Below are 22143 nucleotides of genomic sequence, written 5' to 3' on the forward strand. Positions count from 1 at the left end.
TTAATTTAGTAAAAAATGCAGACAAATTCCAATATTCAAGGGTCGATATCTCAAAAATTTCAGACAAACAGGAAAATATCCATTTTTCGATATATGGACTCCTAGAGATATATCATAAAATAGGCTTTTCTATTTTTTTTAACTCACGGCATTTAAAATGTGCTCTCCTACTTGTGGTAAAGTAGATTTGCTCTTAAATTGCCAAATTAAATTTTTTTAAATATAAAACTTATTACCCCTAAAATCCGCCAAACGTTACAAAAACACCGCTAACATGGCAACACTGTATTGCATTAAAAAGTGAAAAAAAGAGTGTAACGCACACACTCACCAAATAAAGGAGAGCACAATAACAACAATAATAGCGTACAATTTCTTTTAATGGCAACCTATGCAACTATCAGTAGAGGCTGAATAGCGAATTTTCCCGGTGATACGACAAATTACGAAATTAGCAACACTGAAAAACCAATGTGAACTGTAGTATAACTGACAATCGCCCTTAAGATTTTTTTCTACTCTACTTTAAGATTCTCTTACATTTTAGTTTATCTTTTCGATTGCATTTTAGTTCAATTGTTCTATACCCTGGCCTTTATATACTCCTATCAAGAAATTCGATATTAAAATTTTATTTTCAGTTTTTTTCAAATTTTGTATTATTAAATCCAGAATGTGGAGAAATCGCAGAATTATAAATAAAATAATTTACTTAAGATTATGAAATTCTTCATAGATTCAAAATTAATGTTCTGTAAAAAATAGTACTGAAAATTCTTACCATAATGTTTTTTATCTTGCTGGTTTCATATAGTTTGTTGTTCTTCATCTTTTCTGCAAAAAATTGTTTAAATTAAACCAATAAATAAAAATATACATATTTTTAATTCTTCAGATTAGCTTGTAACCTACTACTCTTGAGGATTAGTTGAAAAGCGGAGAATTAATAACAAAAAACAAGCTGTGAATTTAAAAAAAAAATAATAAATAAAAAAGAGAGAAAAGATAACAACAACAATAATAATATCGAGTAATATTTTTTAATGGCAAACCTGATTGCAAATTGATAACAAGACGAAACAAATAAAAAAATCGAAAATAATTAATCAAACTGCTTCTTTTCGTTAAGAGTGTGAATAAACAAAAACGACAACAATAAATGTGCTGATATTCAATTAAAGAAAATTTAACGCCCTGCCCTCTTCTCTCCGCTTGTTTCTAAAGCAAAAAATAACGCACAACACCACCTGCAGACAATTTCCAATTTCTCCTCTGAGCGGAGACAGCTATAAAAACAAGAAACAACGCAGTCCAATCAACCAATTCATGATATCTTGACATCGAAAAACGAGATTCAAGATTTTCATTGACAACCAGCATAGCCGGAGTAGCAGTCACTATCATCTTTCCCATGCGGCAAAATTAGCAGAGGTAAGTTTGATGTTTTTGTTTATTTGCTTCTTTCTATTTCATTTGAAACCAGAGATGGCTTCATTATTGTTTATTCCAAACTCATCCATGGCATTCGATCACTCACTAATGGTATTTTAGATTTGGTGTTTATTTCGGAGTGAAAGGCTTCCCCGGAACAATAAACTATTGTGTTATATTTTTCATTCAATACCAGTAGACTGAATGCGTTTGGTAGAATGACGTTGGTATCTTCTACAAATATCTCTATTGGAATTCAAATATATTTTTTTTGCCAAACCTCTTTTGTATATATAGCATTTTTCATTTAAATATTTTAACCTAGTTTATGGTATGCATTTCTTTTTATTTAATTCTTGACCTTTGTATTATAATAAACAATTTGTATTGTAGTTTTTTCTTGTATTTTTAACAATTTCCCCATTGACATAGTAAATAAAATTAAAAATAACACTAGCACATAACTTTAAACTTAGCAAATTTAACTGTAAATTGCCAAAAGTTGACCATCTGGTTTGAAACCGCTATATGTTTACCTTTAAATTTACTCTCTTGATCATAATCTCTTGTCAGAGTTGCCAGAGCTAAAAATATTCCCTTGACATTGAAAATTATAAAAGTGTAAGCGAGTACATAAATAATACAACCATAGCGAATTTCGGAATACGGAACAAATTTCTAGGTGGCCTATGTGAAACCGAAAATGGGCCAAGGAATCACGGTTTCCACAGTTTGAAGAATTTCGACAAAATAGAAATAAAATTTTGACAAAATTTTTATAAAATTTTCTATAAAATAAAATTTTTATAAAATTTTCTATAAAATAAAATTTTTATAAAATTTTCTATAAAATAAAATTTTTATAAAATTTTCTGTAGAAATAAAATTTTTACAAAATTTTCTATAGAAATAAAATTTTGACAAAATTTTCTATAGAAATAAAATTTTGACAAAATTTTCTATAGAAATAAAATTTTGACAAAATTTTCTATAGAAATAAAATTTTGACAAAATTTTCTATAGAAATAAAATTTTGACAAAATTTTCTATAGAAATAAAATTTTGACAAAATTTTCTATAGAAATAAAATGTTGACAAAATTTTCTATAGAAATAAAATTTTCAAAAATTTTCTATAGAAATAAACTTTTGACAAAATTTTCTATAGAAATAGAATTTTGACAAAATTTTCTTTTTCATACAGTTTCGAATTTTTTTTTTTTTAAATTTAATATGATGAACCGTTTTCAAGTTATTCCAATATATGTAGCGAAAGTGCCTTAATTTTGAACAAAGCTTTATTTCTCGAAAAGTCGAGCTGATAGAAAAAAAAAACCAAGTGCAGGTTTGGATTCAGCGACCTCAAATTACTAACAATTTGCTATAAATTTCAATCAACACAAAAAAATTCAATTTTTTCCCCTGTGTTATCTATCGAAGACTCCGGCCATAACTCTAAGGACATTTTAAAGTCACAAATTTTTCATTATTTTATCTTGAAATAACAAAGGTATTCACAAGTGTGTTAACTCTAAACTTTAATTCGGGCTCGTTTCAAATGCCGGCAGCTAACATTTCGGGTTTAATGCCAAATTCGTCCCACAATATTAGTTGGTAGTGCTAAGTCCCCAACCACGTTTTCGGCTTCTCAGCTGATTCATATATTTGCAAAACTGCTCCCATTTATTTACTATTTTGCCATGGCGACAAATAAATCGTAGTGGGGGTCACATTGAAAATTGTTGAGTCATGACACCAGCAATGCTGAATGGAAGAGGTTGACGAGTATTTCCTAGTTAAGAATAGCAGCATATAGAAAACAACCCAAGAACCGGCAAATTGTTTGAGGTCATACAAAAATAGAGAAGCTATGGTGGTAGATAGAATAACGAATCCAATAGCAACTAAGAGATATGAAAAGAAACAATTTGCCAAATCCACACCCTTAATGTAGATAAAAAAGCACAAAACTCTCAAAAACCACTCCACAGAAGCAACCCCTAAAATTCCTCGAAGGACATGGAATAATAAGGACGGTATAAAGCAAGAAGAAATATAAAAAAATAAAGCGAATCGATTACGACGATTGCAAATACTAGCCAACACCTAAAACGTCTAAAAAAGGGAAAATGAAAAAAACTTCACTTGAAAGGAAGAAATAATGAAAAACACCGGGTATCGCGATATGGTTGAATCAGGTGTTTAGTTAAGTGTCCAGGAATTTGTAATATTCTATTTTTTATTTATTAACAATGCGAACATATGAAATGTAATGCCTACCTCAATTACAATGGCTATTATAGCATAATCAAAATGATTTAGCATTAATCAAAATCATTTATTTTTTTACCGTTTTCAAGTAAAAAATTTAAAAAAAGCTTACATTTATTTAAAAATTATTCCTTCACTGAGATAATTTTATTCCTTCACTTGAGATATTTGGTTTCAAATTGAAAATTGAAATTAAGACAGTGATGTCATTTTCTTTTTCGGATAGAGTACACGCCACTTGTGCCAAAAATAATCTACCAAAATGTGAAGAAAATTTTACCAAAAAGCTACAAAACAAAAAATGTTATTTTGCAAACATTTTATTTCTATAGAAAATTTTGTAAAATTAGTTTTTCTATAGAAATTTTTTTAACATTTTATTTCTATGGAAATTTTGTTAAAATTTTATTTCTATAGAATTTTTGTGAAAATTTTATTTTTATAGAATTTTTGTCAAAATTTTATTTCTATAGAAAATTTTGTCAACATATTATTTCTATAGTAAATTTTGTCAAAATTTTATTTCTATAGAAAATTTTGTCAAATTTTATTATTCTACAGAAAATTTGTCAAAATTTTATTTCTATAGAAAACTTTGTCAACATTTTATTTCTATAGAAAATTTTATCAAAATTTTATTTCTATAGAAAATTTTATCACAATTTTATTTCTATAGAAAATTTTGTCCAAATTTTATTTCTATGGGAAATTTTGTAAAAACTTTATTTCTATAGAAAATTTTGTCAAAATTTTATTTCTATAGAAAATTTTATCACAATTTTATCTCTATAGAAAAATTTGTCAAAATTTTATTTCCATAAAAAAAAAAATTTGGTCAACTTTTTATTTCTATAGAAAATTTTGTCAAAATTGTATTTCTATAGAAAATGTTGTCAAATTTTGTTATTCTATAGAAAATTTGTCCAAATTTTATATCTATAGAAAAATTTTGTATACATTTTATTTCTATATAAAATGTTGTCTACATTTTATTTCTATAGAAAATTTTGTCAAAATTTTATTTCTATAGAAAATTTTATCAAAATTTTATTTCTATAGAAAATTTTGTCAAAATTTTATTTCTATAGAGAATTTTGTCAAAATTTTATTTCTATAGAAAATTTTGTCAAAATTTTATTTCTATGGGAAATTTTGTCAAAATTTTATTTCTATAGAAAATTTTTTTAAAATTTTATCTCCATAGAAAATTTTGTCAAAATTTTATTTCTATAGAAAATTTTGTCAAAATTTTATTTCTATAGAAAATGTTGTCAATATTTTATTTCTATGGACAATTTTGTCAAAATTTAATTCTATAGAAAATTTTGTCAACATTTTATTTTTATAGAGAATTTTGTCAAAATTTTATTTCTATAGAAAATTTTGTCAAAATTTTACTTCTATAGAAATTTTTATCAAAATTTTATTTCTATGGAAAATTTTATCAAAATTTTATGCCTGTAGAAAATTTTATCAAAATTTTATTTCTATAGAAAATTTTGTCACATTTTGTTATTCTATAGAAAATTTATCAAAATTTTATTTCTATAGAAAAATTTTGTATACATTTTATTTCTATATAAAATGTTGTCTTCATTTTATTTCTATAGAAAATTTTGTTAAAATTTTATTTCTATAGAAAATTTTGTCAAAATTTTATTTTTATAGAAAATTTTGTCAAAATTTTATTTCTGCACAAAATTTTGTCAAAATTTTATTTCTATAGAAAATTTTGTCAAAATTTTATTTCTATAAAAAATTTTGTCAAAATTTTATTTCTATAGAAAATTTTGTCAAAATTTTATCTCTATAGAAAATTTTGTTAAAATTTTATTTCTATAAAAAATTTTGTCAAAATTTCTATTTATTTCGGCATAAGCCGGCTATCATGCAAAACGTTTTTTCGGAAGGTTCAAGTGTGGTTCATTGTTGGGTTTAATGAACTGCCTGAATTTATTCTGATAATTGGTTGATAGTTTTGCTGCAAGTAGAGGATGATGATCAGGAATGTGGTAATTCCGAAACGTGCGTCCATCCAACCATCTTGCAGTCTATAGGCCTTTGCCCAAATAAATTTGACAAACATTCTTTTCCTCTGTTGGTTAAGCTACACTTGTAGTTTAGTCAATGTATGGTTTTAAGCTGAAATAAAAAAAAAACAACAACAATGCTTAAAGAACAAAACCAACAATAACAAAACAAAACGAAAGAAAAGTTTATTTCTATAGAAAATTCTGTCAAAATTTTATTTCTATAGAACATTTTGTCAAAATTTTATTTCTATACTCTTTAATTGTAAATATTTTATTGCAGTTCTCAGTGTAGTTCAATCAAATTGATATGAAGTGTTTTAATTAAAAAAATTAAATGAGTTTTGAGATAAAAACCAATATATATTTTAATAGAACCAATTAAAAAAAAGATTGAAAAGTTCAACCAAAAAATTGATTCTTTCTAAAAAATTTAAAATTTTCATTATTTTAACAACGCATTATGGACATCGCAAAAAGTGGAATTTTTTGAATTTTTTTCCTTGTGCAAAAGTCGTTAACCTTTTTAAGGAAGTTGTTTTGTCGTTATAGTGATTCGACTTAAAAATAGGTATCTTAACATGAAAGAAAATATCGTTTGACTAAGGTCAACTTGGCTTTAAAAATTCTGAAAATTCTTTAAAATTAATAAAATCATCTTTAAGTTGTTTTAGTTTTTGTATCTTCACTAAAAAGTAAAAAAAAGTTGTATTTCTAAAGTAAATTTTAGCAAAATTTTATTTCTATAGAAAACTTTCTCAAAATTTTATTTCAATATAAAATATTCTCAAAATTTAATTTCTATAGAAAATATTCTCAAAATTTAATTTCTATAGAAAATTTTCTCAAAATATTATTTTTAAAGGAAATTTTCTCAAAAATTTTATTTCCATAAATAATTTTGTGAGCATTTTATTTCTATAGATTTTTTTTCAAAATTTTATTTCTATAGAAAATTTTGTCAAAATTTTATGTCTATAGAAAATTTTCGGAAAATTGTATTTCTATAGAAAAATTTGTTTTTTTTTACACAAAAATTTAATTCTACAGGAAATTTTGTGAAAATTTTATTTCTAGAGAAAATTTTCTCAAAATTTTATTTCAATATAAAATATTCTCAAAATTTAATTTCTATAGAAAATATTCTCAAAATTTAATTTCTATAGAAAATTTTCTCAAAATATTATTTTTAAAGGAAATTTTCTCAAAAATTTTATTTCCATAAATAATTTTGTGAGCATTTTATTTCTATAGATTTTTTTTCAAAATTTTATTTCCATAGAAAATTTTATCAAAATTTTATGTCTATAGAAAATTTTCGGAAAATTGTATTTCTATAGAAAATTTTCTTTAAATTTTATTTCCATAGAAAAATTTCTCAAATTTTTTTTCTATAGAAAATTTGGTCATTATTCTGTTTCTGTGGCAACCTTTAAAGGTTAGGTTAAAGTGTCAGCCCGATTAAGTTTCAGGATCACTTAGACTATTCAGTGCATTGGCCATTATAACCAGTCCGTGGCTGTAATGGCCGTTTTTTGCAAGTTAGCCTGTGATAACAGCTATCACTTGCACTTAACCTAAACTTTTATTCCTCCAACCAAAACCACCCATTAAAAAAAGCGTCGCCAAAAAAGTAGTGAAAATGTTCTTTATGGATCCGGAAGTGGTGCCAAAATGACGCAGAAGCGATGAATTTAACATGGGCTTGCCATAGGACGGATGTCCAACATTTCAACAGTCGCTGCACTGAATTTGCATCACTTCTTAAGGTGTGGGTGAATTCAGTGATGTGAATTAAGAATTTTTGTGATATTTTGACAAATAAATAATCTTTAAATTTTTTATGATTTTTAATGCTTTACAATGCTCGTCTGGAACGTTTGTCATTAAATATTTTCAAAAATTCGCAATTTTTCTAGAAAGGATTTAACATTTTTTTCGGTTAAATTTAAACAATTTGTACCATATAATTAATTCTTAATATGTTTTTAACCTATTTGAAACATATAAAATAAATTTCCCTTTAAAAATATGAAACAAACGGGTTATAAAAAATTGACTCAAATGAACTTCCTGTGCAGTCAAAATAAAGAACATCGTTGGGAGAGCAGTTTTGGAAGTTCTTTTAAAGTTGTGCCTTGAGAAGAACTGCCAATTTTTTTTTGTTGGACATATAAAGATATTGACCACTTTTTTAATCTATATTCTTTTTTTTTGCCTATTTGGCCATAATTTCCTTATTGTATAAATGGCTTATATTTAAATATATTATCTTTATGGCATGGAAATGCAATAAAAGATTAGACAATAATAAAATAAACAATAAAAGTTTATAATTACCTCATACATATGTCAAACAAAGGTTTGTCTACCAAACCGGCAATTATGGATAGCGTAAATTTGCCTGCATTCTATTGGATGATTATATATCGGTATCAAGGGCACTTGTTTTCATTTGTTTTTAATGTGACATACATAAACCATTCTAAAAAAAAGAGTTTCATAAAATCAAATAAAAAGTATTTTTCTTCAATAACAAGAAACAAAATTTGTGGGAGTTTCCAAGTTTTCTCGAAGGTAAGGTCATTTCAATTACACTGAAATAAACATGTTGCGTTACGCCCTAGATTGATAAATACGATTTCTTTCTTGTGTAAAATCTTTTATTTTAAACAGTACCAATCTCTGGATCAGATTGAATGGAAGTATCTTTAAACTGGGATACAAATCTTTAGATACAAAACAAGTTTTTGTTTGAGTGTAGTTTTGCTGTTAGTGAGTTTCATTTTCATAGAAATCTTTAAATTTTCTATTTATTATATTCTCATATTTAACTCGACATAGTTGTGAGATTAAACCTTGGATGATGGTATTATGTTGCAAACATCTGTGTGCTTAATAAGCAACAATAGATTGGGAAAGTTCGATCGCGTGTTAGATGTAATTTTGTCGTTGACATGAGAAAACAATATTTTCTTCAAGAATACTTTATAAAACAAAAGAAAATCTTTCCTGGCTACAATTTTTTTCCTTTCAAGATAAAAAAGCGATAATGTTTATGAATTCAATAAGTCAGTTCAGTGAATTGCTTGCTGAGGAAGAGTAAAAGTGAGAAACTTCGATTTAGTTGTAGCAAAATCAAGTTAGAGCAATAACAAAATCAAAGTCTTAAATTTTTCTTTTCGTATATTTTTTAAAACTGTTATCCATAGCATGGAAGAAGATGGAAACAATTGATCCAATCAAATTTTTATATTACTCGTTTCCAAAGAATGAATGAGACGTATCAGTTGTGCGAGACAAAGTGACGTCTTGTCAATGAGTGGTATAGCCAGTGTGTGGTACAATATTGTTGGTGAATCTGTCATTAATTTAACTTGGATATATTGGCAATAAAGCTTCCAGATCTATAGATGCAATATGACATGGGGCTTCTGTATATGTTTTTATAAAGTGAATTTGAGATATACAATAATCGCATTCTCTATCTTATCTTTAGTCTTTAATTTTTTGTTCAATAAAAATTTTAATTGAATTTTCAAAAAAACTCAATTAAAAGAGTAATTGTTCTATTAAATTAACTATACCCTAAACTACATAGGGGTCAGTGGATAATAATTTTGATCTACCAAAAAATGTGACTATTAGAAATATTGATTTTAGACACCATAATATGAGCACGCTTGCCACTCGTGCTATAAATAATCTACCAAAATTTTACCATAAGTCTACCAAATTTAAAAAAAAATATTTTGTAGCTTTCGATCAAATTTTTGTGGTTATTCTGAAAAACATGGCTTTTCTTCGAATGAATGAATGACAACTTTTTGGGGTATATAAATATCCTTTGAATTGTAAATGTCTTGAATTTTAAATGTTTTAACGATTTTAGTTTCCACCACACGAAGAGAAGGAATATGATCACCTCAAACATGTTTCAAGAGCAAAATGTTATTTTTGTATGGTGACCCTGTAACATGTTTGTCACTTAAATGTTATTTTCTCGTCAAATATAACCTGCTTGCCGAAATCAGATACACGATTTCCGAGAAAATAACATGGGTGCGAAAACCATGGTACATGGTCACCACCCAAAAATAACATTTTGCTCTTAAAACATGTTTGAGGTGATCATATTCAGGCTTACCATTTTGGTCCGATCGGACCAAAATTGGTTCAAAAAAATTATTAATTTTTAAATTTGGTCCGATGGTCGGACCAAATGGAATTTGGTTGATTTTGGTCCATTTACGTCAAATCTGTAATTTTCCAAGATTTTCTATAGAAATAAAATTTTAACAAAATTTTCTATAGAAATAAAATTGTGACAAAATTTTCTATAGAAATACAATTTTGCCAAAATATTGTACAGAAATGAACTCTAAACAATTTTATATAGATACAAAATTATGTATAGGGAGAAAATTGTGTAAACATTTTGTATAGAAAGAAATTTTTTTTGGAAATAACATTTTGACAAAATTTTCTATAGAAATAAAATGTTGACAAAATTGTCTATAGAAATAAAATTTTGACAAAATTTTCTATAGAAATAAAATTTTGACAAAATTTGCTATAGAAATAAAATTTTGACAAAATTTTCTATAGAAATAAAATTTTGACAAAAATTTCGATAGAATTAAAATTTTAACAAAATTTTCTATTTAAACAAAATTTTCTATAGAAATAAAATTTTGACAAAATTTTCTATAAAAAATAAAATTTTGACAAAATTTCCTATAGAAATAAAATTTGTATAAAATTTTATATAAAAATAAAATTTTGACAAAATATTCAATGGAAATAAAATGTTGACAAAATTTTCTATAGAAATAAAATTTTGACAAAATATTCAATGGAAATAAAATGTTGACAAAATTTTCTATAGAAATAAAATTTTTACAAAATTTTCTACAGAAATAAAATATTGACAAAATTTTCTATAGAAATAAAATTTTGACAAAATTTTCTATAGAAATAAAATTTTGACAAAATTTTCTATAGAAATAAAATATTGACAAAATTTTCTATAGAAATAAAAATTTTGAGTAGAATTAAATATTTGACAAAATTTTCTATTGAAGTAAAATTTTGGAAAATTTTTAACTTTTAAATTATATTAATTTAATTTGGTAAAAATGGTCCGCTGGTACGAATTTTGGTCAATTTTTGGAAAAATATTGGTCCAAAATAAAAATTCATTGTCGCAACGCTGATCATATTCCTTCTCTGGGTGCAATAAGCGACTACTTCTACAAAAAGAGAGAACTTACTCCAATGGGTATTGATAGTATGAAATAATAAGAAATTTTTTAAAGAAATTGAAAAATTTTATTTCTATAGAAAATTTTGTCAAAATTTTATTTCTATAGACAATTTTTCCAAAATTTTATTACTATAGAAAATTTTGTCAAAATTGTATTTCTATAGAAAATTTTGTAAATTTTTTTCTTCTATAGAAAATTTTGTCAAAATTTTATTTCTATAGAAAATTTTGTCAAAATGTTATTTCTATAGAAAATTTTGTCAAAATTCTATTTCTATAGAAAATTTTGTCAAAATTTTATTTCTATAGAAAATTTTGTCAACATTTTATTTCTATAGAAAATTTTGTCACAATTTTATTTCTCTATGAAATTTTGTCAAAATTTTATTTCTATAGAAAATTTTGTAAAAATTTTTAGTTCTATAAAAAATTTTGTAAAAATTTTATTTCTATAGAAAATTTTGTAAAAATTTTAATTCATTGTGGCAATGCTGATCATATTCCTTCTCTGGGTGCAATAAGCGACTACTTCTACAAAAAGAGAGAACTTACTCCAATGGGCATTGATAGTATGAAATAATAAGAAATTTTTTAAAGAAATTGAAAAATTTTATTTCTATAGAAAATTTTGTCAAAATTTTATTTCTATGACAATTTTTCCAAAATTTTATTACTATAGAAAATTTTGTCAAAATTGTATTTCTATAGAAAATTTTGTCAAAATTGTATTTCTATAGAAAATTTTGTCAAAATGTTGTTTCTATAGAAAATTTTGTCAAAATTCTGTTTCTATAGAAAATTTTGTCAAAATTTTATTTCTATAGAAAATTTTGTCAAAATTTTATTTCTATAGAAAATTTTGTCACAATTTTATTTCTCTAGGAAATTTGGTCAAAATTTTATTTCTATAGAAAATTTTGTCACAATTTTATTTCTATAGAAAATTTTGTCACAATTTTATTTCTCTAGGAAATTTAGTCAAAATTTTCTTTCTATAGAAAATTTTGTAAACATTTTATTTCTATAGAAAATTGTGTCACAATTTCATTTCTCTAGGATATTTGATCAAAATTTTATTTCTATAGAAAGAACATTGTGACAAAATTTTCTTTCTATAGAAAATTTTGTCAAAATTTTATTTCTATAGAAAATTTTATCAAAATTTAATTTCTATAGAAAAGATTGTCTAAATTTTATTTCTGTAGAAAATTTTGTCAAAACTGAATTTTTGTAGTAAATTTTGTCAACTTTTTAATTTCTATAGAAAATGTCAAAATTGTATTTTTATATCTAAGTTTGCTGTTTTTGTTTTTTTTTACCTTTTTGTTTATTACCTTCTGTTTTCTTTTTGTAAATTCAAGCTGGAGGTCAGAGTTTTATTTTTTATAATTCGATATTTCGATCTCCTTCGGAAATCATTCCGTCGATGATAGATAGATAGAGATCTATATATCGAATTATAAAAAATAAAACAGAAAATAAAAATAAAAATAAAAATAAAACTTTGTCCTCGAGCTTTAATTTACAAAAAGGAAACATAATTGTATTTTTATAGTAAATTTTGTCAACTTTTTTATTTCTATAGAAAATTTTGTAAAAATTATAGTTCTATAGAAAATTTTGTCATAATTTTATTTCTCTAGGAAATTTGGTCAAAATTCTAATTCTATAGAAAAATTTGTCAATTTTTTTTTTCTGTAGAAAGAACATTGTGACAAAATTTTCTATAGAAATACATTTTTGACAAAATTTTCTTTCTATAGAAAATGTTGTCAAAATTTTATTTCCACAGAAAATTTTGTCAAAATTTCATTTCCATAGAAAATTTTGTCAAAATTTAATTTCCATAGAAAATTTTGTAAAAATTTTATTTCAAAATAATATTTTGTCAAAATTTTATTTTTATTTTTCTATAGAAATTTTTGTGAACTTTTTTATTTTGTTTTTTGTTAAAATTTTATTTTATAGAAAATTTTATCAAATTTTTTTTTGTATAGAAAATTGAAGTATCTCTTAGTTGGAGAGGAATGCATTGCAAAATCTACCAAAACATCAAGAATTCTACCAATCTACCAAACAGTAAAAAATCTAATATTTTGGTAGAATTTTACCAAGTGTGGCAACCGTTCTCCTGAGTTAATTAAGCCCTTGGTGCCCGTCCGTCCGTCTGTCCATGCATTTGTTGATCACAGGTTTTCGATTGCAATTGTAAACCGATTTTGATGAGATTTGGTACATGACGTGTTTTGGCACAGGGGCGATCACTATTGAATTTGGAAAAAAACTGGTCAAATTTAGATATAGATCCAATTAATAGTAATGCTCCATTTCGATAAATCGGGTCAGATTGCGCCTCTATCGGCTAACCGATCGGCGTCAAATTTGACACAACCACCCTTTAAGTGTGCAAAATTGCACCGAAAGTGGTTCAGTGGCGATAATATACTTATTTACAAACCGATGTTACTTGAAGTTGGCACAATGTTATCTTCTTTTCGAAATCGGTTCAGATTTAGATATAGCTCCCATATATATGCATCGCCCGATTTTCACAAATGTGGCAATAATACTCTTATTTATTAACCGATATTACTCAAAGTTGACACGAATTAATCTTCTATAGTTTAAATAAAGCCTGCAAAAAAATCATAGAAATCTGTTCAGATTGAGATATAGCTCCCATATAGGTATATGTATCGCCCGATTTTCACAAATATAGCCATAATACTCTTATTTATTAAAAATTAAAAATTTAGATGTATTAGCCAATCTTATTCAGACTTACGTATAGATCTTACAAAAATATAGTGCCCGATTTGCACAATATTACTGGCCTACTAACTCTGTAGTTACAAAATTAACTTTAGCTCCTAATATCAGACACCGTTACCGGTATTGGGGATTTTGCCTCAAATTGGGGATATTTTTTCGTGTATGGGGACCAAAAATTTGAGTTGGGGATTTGGTGGGGAATTTCCATAAATTTGGGGAATTTTGTCGAAATCCGTTGAGTATTCTGAGTTTCATGAAAATCATTATTGCAAACCTGATTTATTATATGTATATTTACTGATTCCGTAGGGGTGGTTTAGGGTAGGATATATTCGGTCCCGCCCTACTTTCTACTCTATTCACTTGTATTTTAATCGAAACAAATTTAATCACAAAAAATTACTTGAGTCAATTATTTTTTTAATTTAATTCAATTCCGCGATTGAAGCAATTTCAATCAAAAATTAATAAGATCAATTGATTTGGTGATTGAAGCCTATGAATTATTTCCCAAATTGCCCGGCAATTCGATTGTTGAAGTACATGGCATTCAAATGCACACATCATATGTATGATATTATAGGTCTAATTACTGCTGTATGTAACCCCCTGATATATTAAAGTATTATTCATACTCTTTTTTGTATGCGCTTAGAATTGTGATAATATTACATTAGTTTGCTTCCCACAAGAACAAGTGCTTAAATATCGTGACAATGTTTATTAAGCATTTGCTTGACCATTGGTCATTTTTGGTGATATTACAAATGTCCATCCTGGGTCAGCCCTAAGAGACAAAACAAATAAACCGGTAATAAGTACTACGGCCATATGAATATTGTACATTTAAAGACTGGTGAATAGCTTAATCACATGTGCTGATGACGTTGTTTTAAATTCCCATTTTTTTTCCTATTCTTTGAATCACGTTCATACTTCCATAGACATGCCGTTTCGCTTTTTGTGTTGATGGTGCATAATTATGGGATTTTAACACAATAGTGCTGTCATCGGTGTGGAGGCAAAAAGGGAAACGGAAGTTAAAAAAGAAAAACTCCGAAAAAAACGATCCACAATACGCCGTCGCCGCTGTTGAATTCCACCAACTATCAACCACCACCACCAATGACAGTGACAATAAGAGTTCATTTTATGTTAATGCGTCTCGCGTGACAATCATCGCTAAAGGAGAATTTTATGTTTAAATCAAAAAAAATATAAAAATAAAAACAAAAACGGTGAATATGGAATGATGGTGAAAAAAGGTGATTGATAGTTGCAGGTTGATGTATGTATGTTGTTGTTTATTATTTTATTTTTGTAGTTGAATGAGTAACGATAATTATCGTATTTTTTTCCATAAATACTTTGCCATGAATGTTTTCCAAAACGAGAAGCTTTTAGTAAAGGGCTTGAAGGGTGTTCCGCATATGATTTGTTTTTTTATTTTTTTAATAATAGTAATAATTTAAATGAATAACACCATACACTGAAAATAATATTGACATAAAACTTACAAAAAAAAAAAATTAGTTGGATCCAAAGATTTTGACCTTCCCTCAAGGATTTTTGTATTGATTACGAGCCAAAGAATCGGCTTCTTTAAAATAAAGACAAGTTCAACAAAATTAAAATTATGGTACAGAACTACGAATGCCACAGTTGGTAGAATTCTACCAAAAATGGTAGATTTTTTATTGTTTGGGGTATATTGGTAGAAGTCCTGGTGTTTTGGTGGATTTTGCAAAACATTTCTCTCCAATTAGGACATACTTCAATTTTCTATAAAAATAAAATTTTGACAAAATTTCATATAAAAATAAAATTTTGACAAAACTTCATATAGAAATAAAATTTTGACAAAATTTTCTATAGAAATAAAATTTTGACTAAATTTTCAATAGAAATAAAATTTTGACAAAATTTTCTAGTGAAATAAAATTTTCTATAGAAATAAAAATTTAAATTTTGACAAACTTTCCAAAGAAATAAAAATTTTCTATAGAAATACAATTTTGACACCATTTTCTATAGGAATAAAATTTTAACAAAACTTTCTATATGAATAAAAAGTTGATACATTTTTTTACAGAAATAAAATTTTGACAAAATTTTCTATAGAAATAAAATTTTGACAAAATTTTCTATAGAAATAAAATTTTGGCAAAATTTTCTATATGAATAAAATTTTGACAAAATTTTCTATATGAATAAAATTTTGACAAAATTTTCTATAGAAATAAAATTTTGGCAAAATTTTCTATAGAAACAAAATTTTGGCAAAATTTTCTATATGAATAAAATGTTAATAAATTTTTTTTATAGAAATAAAATTTTGACAAAATTTTCTATAGAAATAAATTTGTGACAATTTTTTTTATAGAAATACAATCTTCACAAAATTTTCTATAGAAATAAATTTTTGACAAAGTCTATAGGGCTTTGCCCAAATAAATTTGACAAACATTCTTTTCCTCTGTTGGTTAAGCTACTCTTGTAGTTTAGTCAATGTATGGTTTTAAGCTGAAATAAAAAAAACAACAACGGAATTAAATGTTGATAAAATTTTTATAGGAATAAAATGTTGACAAAATTTGTATAGGAATAAAATTTTGACAAAATTTTTTACAGAAATAAAATTTTTACAAAATTTTCTATATGAATAAAATGTTGATTAAAATTTTTTACAGAATAAAATTTTGACAAAATTTTCTATAGAAATAAAATTTTGACACAATTTTCTATAGAAATAAAATTTTGAAATTTTGTTTTTATAGAAAAAAGATTTTGAAAAAATTTTTCTAGAAATAAAATTTTCACAAAATTTTCAATAGGAATAAAATTTTTAAAAATTTTCTATAGAAATAAAATTTTGACAACATTTTCTATAGAAATAAATTTTTGACAAAATTTTTTATAGGAATAAAATTTTGACAAAATTTTCTATAGAAATAAAATTTTGACAATTTTTTTATAGAAAACAGATTTTGACAAAAATTTTTATAGAAAAAAATTTTCACAAAATTTTCTATGGGAATAAAATTTTGACAAAACTTTCTATATGAATAAAATGTTGATAAATTTTTTTACAGATATAAACTTTTGACAAAATTTTCTATAGGAATAAAATGTTGACAAAAATTTTATAGGAATAAAAGTTTGACAAAATTTTTTACAGAAATACAATTTTTACAAAATTTTCTAAAGGAATAAAATGTTGACAAAATTTTTATAGGAATAAAATTTTGACAAAATTTTTTACAGAAATAAAATTTTGACAAAATTTTCTATAGGAATAAAATGTTGACAAAATTTTCTATAGAAATAAAATTTTGACAATTTTTTTATAGAAAACAGATTTTGACAAAAATTTTTATAGAAAAAAATTTTGACAAAATTTTCTATAGAAATAAAATTTTTACAAAATTTTCTATAGGAATAAAATGTTGACAAAATTTTTATAGGAATAAAATTTTGACAAAATTTTTTACAGAAATAAAATTTTACAAAATTTTCTATAGAAATAAAATTTTGATAAAATTTTTTTACAGAAATAAAATTTTGAAATTTTGTTTTTATAGAAAAAAGATTTTGACAAGTATTTTTATAGAAATTAAATTTTAACAAAATTTTCTATAGGAATAAAATTTTTAAAAATTTTCTATAGAAATAAAATTTTGACAACATTTTCTATAGAAATAAATTTTTAACAAAATTTTTTATAGGAATAACATTTTGACAAAATTTTCTATATGAATAACATGTTGATAAAATTTTTTACAGAAATAAAATTTTGACAAATTTTTTTATACGAATAAAATGTTGACAAAATTTTCTATAGAAATAAAATTTTGACAAAATTTTCTATAGAAATAAATTTTTGACAATTTTTTTATAGAAAAAAGATTTTGACAAAAATTTTTATAGAAAAAAAATGTTCACAAAATTTTCTATAGGAATAAAATTTTGACACCATTTTCTATATGAATAAAATTTTAACAAAACTTTCTATATGAATAAAATGTTGATAAAATTTTTTACAGAAATAAACTTTTGACAAAATTTTCTATAGAAATAAAATTTTGACAAAGTTGTTGTATATAGAAATAAAATTTTAAATAAAAAAAAAAAAATTGACAAAAATTTTTATAGAAATAAAATTTTTACAAAATTTTCTATGGAATAAAATGTTTACAAAATTTTCTATAGCAATAACATTTTGACAACAGACAAAAATTTGAAAATTTTGACAAAATTTTCTATATGAATAAAATGTTGATAAAATTTCTTACAGAAATAAAATTTTGACAAAATTTTCTATAGGAATAAAATGTTGACAAAATTTTCTATAGAAATAAAATGTTGACAAAATTTTCTTAGAAATAAATTTTTGACAATTTTTTTATAGAAAAAAGATTTTGACAAAAATTTTTATAGAAATCAAATTTTCACAAAATTTTCTATAGAAATAAAATTTTCACAAAATTTTCTATAGAAATAAAATTTTGACACAATTTTCTATAGAAATAAAATTTTGAAATTTTGTTTTTATAGAGAAAAGATTTTGAAAAAAATTTTCTAGAAATAAAATTTTCACAAAATTTTCAATAGGAATAAAATTTTTAAAAATTTTCTATAGAAATAAAATTTTGACAACATTTTCTATAGAAATAAATTTTTGACAAAATTTTTTATAGGAATAAAATTTTGACAAAATTTTCTATATGGATAAAATGTTGATAAAATTTTTTACAGAAATAAAATTTTGACAAAATTTTCTATAGGAATAAAATGTTGACAAAATTTTCTATAGAAATAAAATTTTGACAATTTTTTTATAGAAAACAGATTTTGACAAAAATTTTTATAGAAAAAAATTTTTATAGAAAAAAATTTTCTATAGGAATAAAATTTTCACACCATTTTCTATATGAATAAAATTTTAACAAAACTTTGTATATGAATAAAATGTTGATAAAATTTTTTACAGAAATAAACTTTTGACAAAATTTTCTATAGAAATAAAATTTTGACAAAGTTGTATATAGAAATAAAATTTTAAATTAAAAAAAAAAATTGACAAAAATTTTTATAGAAATAAAATTTTTACAAAATTTTCTATGGAATAAAATTTTTACAAAATTTTCTATAGCAATAACATTTTGACAACATTTTCTATAGACAAAAATTTGAAAATTTTAACTAAATTTTCTATATGAATAAAATGTTGATACAATTTTTTACAAAAATAAAATTTTGACAAAATGTTCTATAGGAATAAAATGTTGACAAAATTTTCTATAGAAATAAAATGTTGACAAAATTTTCTATAGAAATAAAATTTTCACAATTTTTTTTATAGAAAAAAGATTTTGACAAAAATTTTTATATTAATTAAATTTTCACAAAATTTTCTTTAGGAATAAAATTTTGACGACATTTTCTATAGGAATAAAATTTTGACAATATTTTCTATATGAATAAAATGTTGATAAAATTTCTTACAGAAATAAAATTTTGACAAAATTTTCTATAGGAATAAAATGTTGAAAAAATTTTCTATAGAAATAAAATGTTGACAAAATTTTCTTAGAAATAAATTTTTGACAATTTTTTTATAGAAAAAAGATTTTGACAAAAATTTTTATAGAAATCAAATTTTCACAAAATTTTCTATAGAAATAAAATTTTCACAAAATTTTCTATAGGAATAAAATTTTGATAACACTTTCTATAGAAATAAATTTTTTATAGAAATAAAATTTTGACATTTTCTATAGGAATAAAATGTTGATAAAATTTTTTACGGAAGTAAAATTTTGACAGAATTTTCTATAGGAATAAAATTTTTACAAAATTTTCTATAGAAATAAAATTTTGACAAAATTGAAGTTAAGGTCGCCTTTTATGTAAGGCAAATTTTGAGAATTTTCCATCTATGTCCAACAAAAAAAGTGTAACCAAAAAAGGAATGAAAATGCTCCTTTATGGATCCGGAAGTGATGCAAAATCGGATCAGAAGCTATGAATTTTACATGGACTTGTCATAGGGCGGAAGTTCATGGTAATACATATATATGCTTTCAGGAAAATTTCTCCAATGTGAGAAACTTTTTTTGTGTACGTCAAATGATCTAAAAAAGAGGATAAATTATTACATTATTTATGAAGCATAAAGATTTACTATTTCCCGAAAAATTATTAAATTTTTTCAAATCTATAAATTTTTTCTTTGATTGTTTGTCGACCTTTTAATTATCATGTTTTTTCAAGCTCGAGAACTTTTTTAAATATTTTATTTTATTTCTCCCCATATTTCGCTATTACAATATTGAACCGCTTGCTCAGGGGTATATGTGTATCGTAAACGCAAAATAGTGGGAAAAAAATAAATAAAATATTTAGAAAGTACCTCGAATTTGAATAAACATGAATTTATTTATAAAACTTTATACATTTCACTACAAATGTGTCCATTTTGGACTTCGTATGTCGCTAAAGACATTTTTTGCAATTTTGAACATCAATTTTTTCCTTCAAAATATGAAATTTTCTGTAACAAGAGAAAAAAATTAATTATGAATTTGTCGTAAAATATCAACTTATATTTCTGAAAATCCTACATTTTCTTTCCCAGTGGGTTTACTTTTTTAGTTTCTATTTTCAATTTTTTGTGCAAATATGAACTTTTAAGGTTTCTTATGTTTTCCATTAAAAGTCAGTAAACGAATCTTTGAAATTTGATTTATAAATAAATTTAATTTATTTATAAATCGTCTGCTGTATCAAAAATGTTAAATTTTTTTTATAAAATTCGAAGATTATTAAAATGAAAAAGAAAGAGAACGTAAACGCACTCTTATTTTCTTCATTTGTACTTAATCTTTTGGAAGCAATTTTAGAAGCTAAATTCACCTGATTGGTGAACTATAACAAAATGCCTGGTTTCGATAATTAATTGAAACTGGTAATTAGTTTTCTATATACAATTTCACATAAAGACCATTGGTGGTTGTCTGAAAAAAAAATATTCTTTTAAGCCTATTTAAAATGAATATTACCATTGCCATATTGTCTGTTGTATCTTTTTTCAGTGTACTGCACGATCGGTTCATCATTAGCATGACCAAAATGTTAAAATATTTCGAACAAAAATATTACCGTTATTTTATAACAATGAACCTCATCATAATCAACATTCACGTCAATACGAGTATTACTGTTAAGCCACCAATAGACAAAATTTGGTGAAACAATGCAACGCATTTAAACGACCATTTATTTAATTTCAATCTCCAACCAAAAAAAAAATGAAATGAATGAAGTGGAAGAAAGTCATTAACAAGCTCTAAAGTAGAGAAAAATGATGATGAAAATAAGACGTGTTATTCATTATTGGTATACGTACGAGCATCGCATGTATGCACTTTCAGAGTTCATTGAACGATAAAAATGCAAAAATATAACTTTCAATATTGAAAATATTGAGAGAAAAAAATCGAAAAACCCGTCGACATCGTAAATGTTACAACGTTTACCATAAATTGGTTCACGTTAAGGTAACGCTGCCAAACACAGTGTAGTATTTTTTTTTTTAAGTCGAAATAATATGATATTACTATAAGGTAATCCAACCAAATTCATTTAAATATGAATCCATCAGTCGAATTTCCAGTTATCGACATTTTATCGAAATAAATAATGTTTTTATGCTACTAATCCCGAGCCATGGGAGCCACCGTGGTGCAATGGTTAGCATGCCCGCCTTGCATACACAAGGTCGTGGGTTCGATTCCTGCTACGACCGAACACCAAAAAGTTTTTCAGCGGTGGATTATTCCATCTCAGTAATGCTGGTGACATTTCTGAGGATTTCAAAGCTTCTCTAAGTGGTTTCACTGGAATGTGGAACGCCGTTCGGACTCGGCTATAAAAAGGAGGTTCCTTGTCATTGAGCTTAACATGGAATCGGGCAGCACTCAGTGATAAGAAAGAAGTTCACCACTGTGGTATCACAATGGAGTGAATAGTCTAAGTGAGCCTGATACATCGGGCTGCCACATAACCTAACCTAACCTAATCCCGAGCCATAGAAGTGGAGAATTGCTCTTAGGATGCATTTACGATTAAATTCACTTTAAAACTTAATTTTAATGTATTTAATACTGCAATCTCTATTTCACTAAAGCCAATTTAACTTAATTTTAGTTCATGGAATTATTAACAGGTTGGCTGATAAGTCCCCGGTCTAACAAAGAAAAACAAGAGCGATACAATGATTATAACGACCTTCCAATTTTTTGATACCATTTTGGTAGTACTCCTTCGGTTTTGCATCAAAATACGTTTCAGTTTCGGCGATCACCTCTTCATT

The 22143-nt window shown here is 24.6% G+C and overlaps 1 protein-coding gene across 5 annotated transcripts in view; it reads left to right on the forward strand.

Annotated features, from left to right (window-relative positions):
* LOC142241126 (PDZ domain-containing protein GIPC3-like) overlaps positions 1-22143 on the forward strand; it is a 167304-nt gene that overhangs the window by 1539 nt on the left and 143622 nt on the right. For all 5 annotated transcript variants that reach the window (XM_075312867.1, XM_075312871.1, XM_075312865.1 and 2 more), the window contains exon 2: positions 896-1431. The gene's annotated coding sequence lies outside the window, so the exon portion shown is untranslated. The remainder of the gene's footprint in view (positions 1-895; positions 1432-22143) is intronic.

The sequence above is a fragment of the Haematobia irritans genome, chromosome 5 (assembly GCF_050003625.1).
Source record: "Haematobia irritans isolate KBUSLIRL chromosome 5, ASM5000362v1, whole genome shotgun sequence".
Taxonomy (NCBI): Eukaryota; Metazoa; Arthropoda; class Insecta; order Diptera; family Muscidae; genus Haematobia; species Haematobia irritans.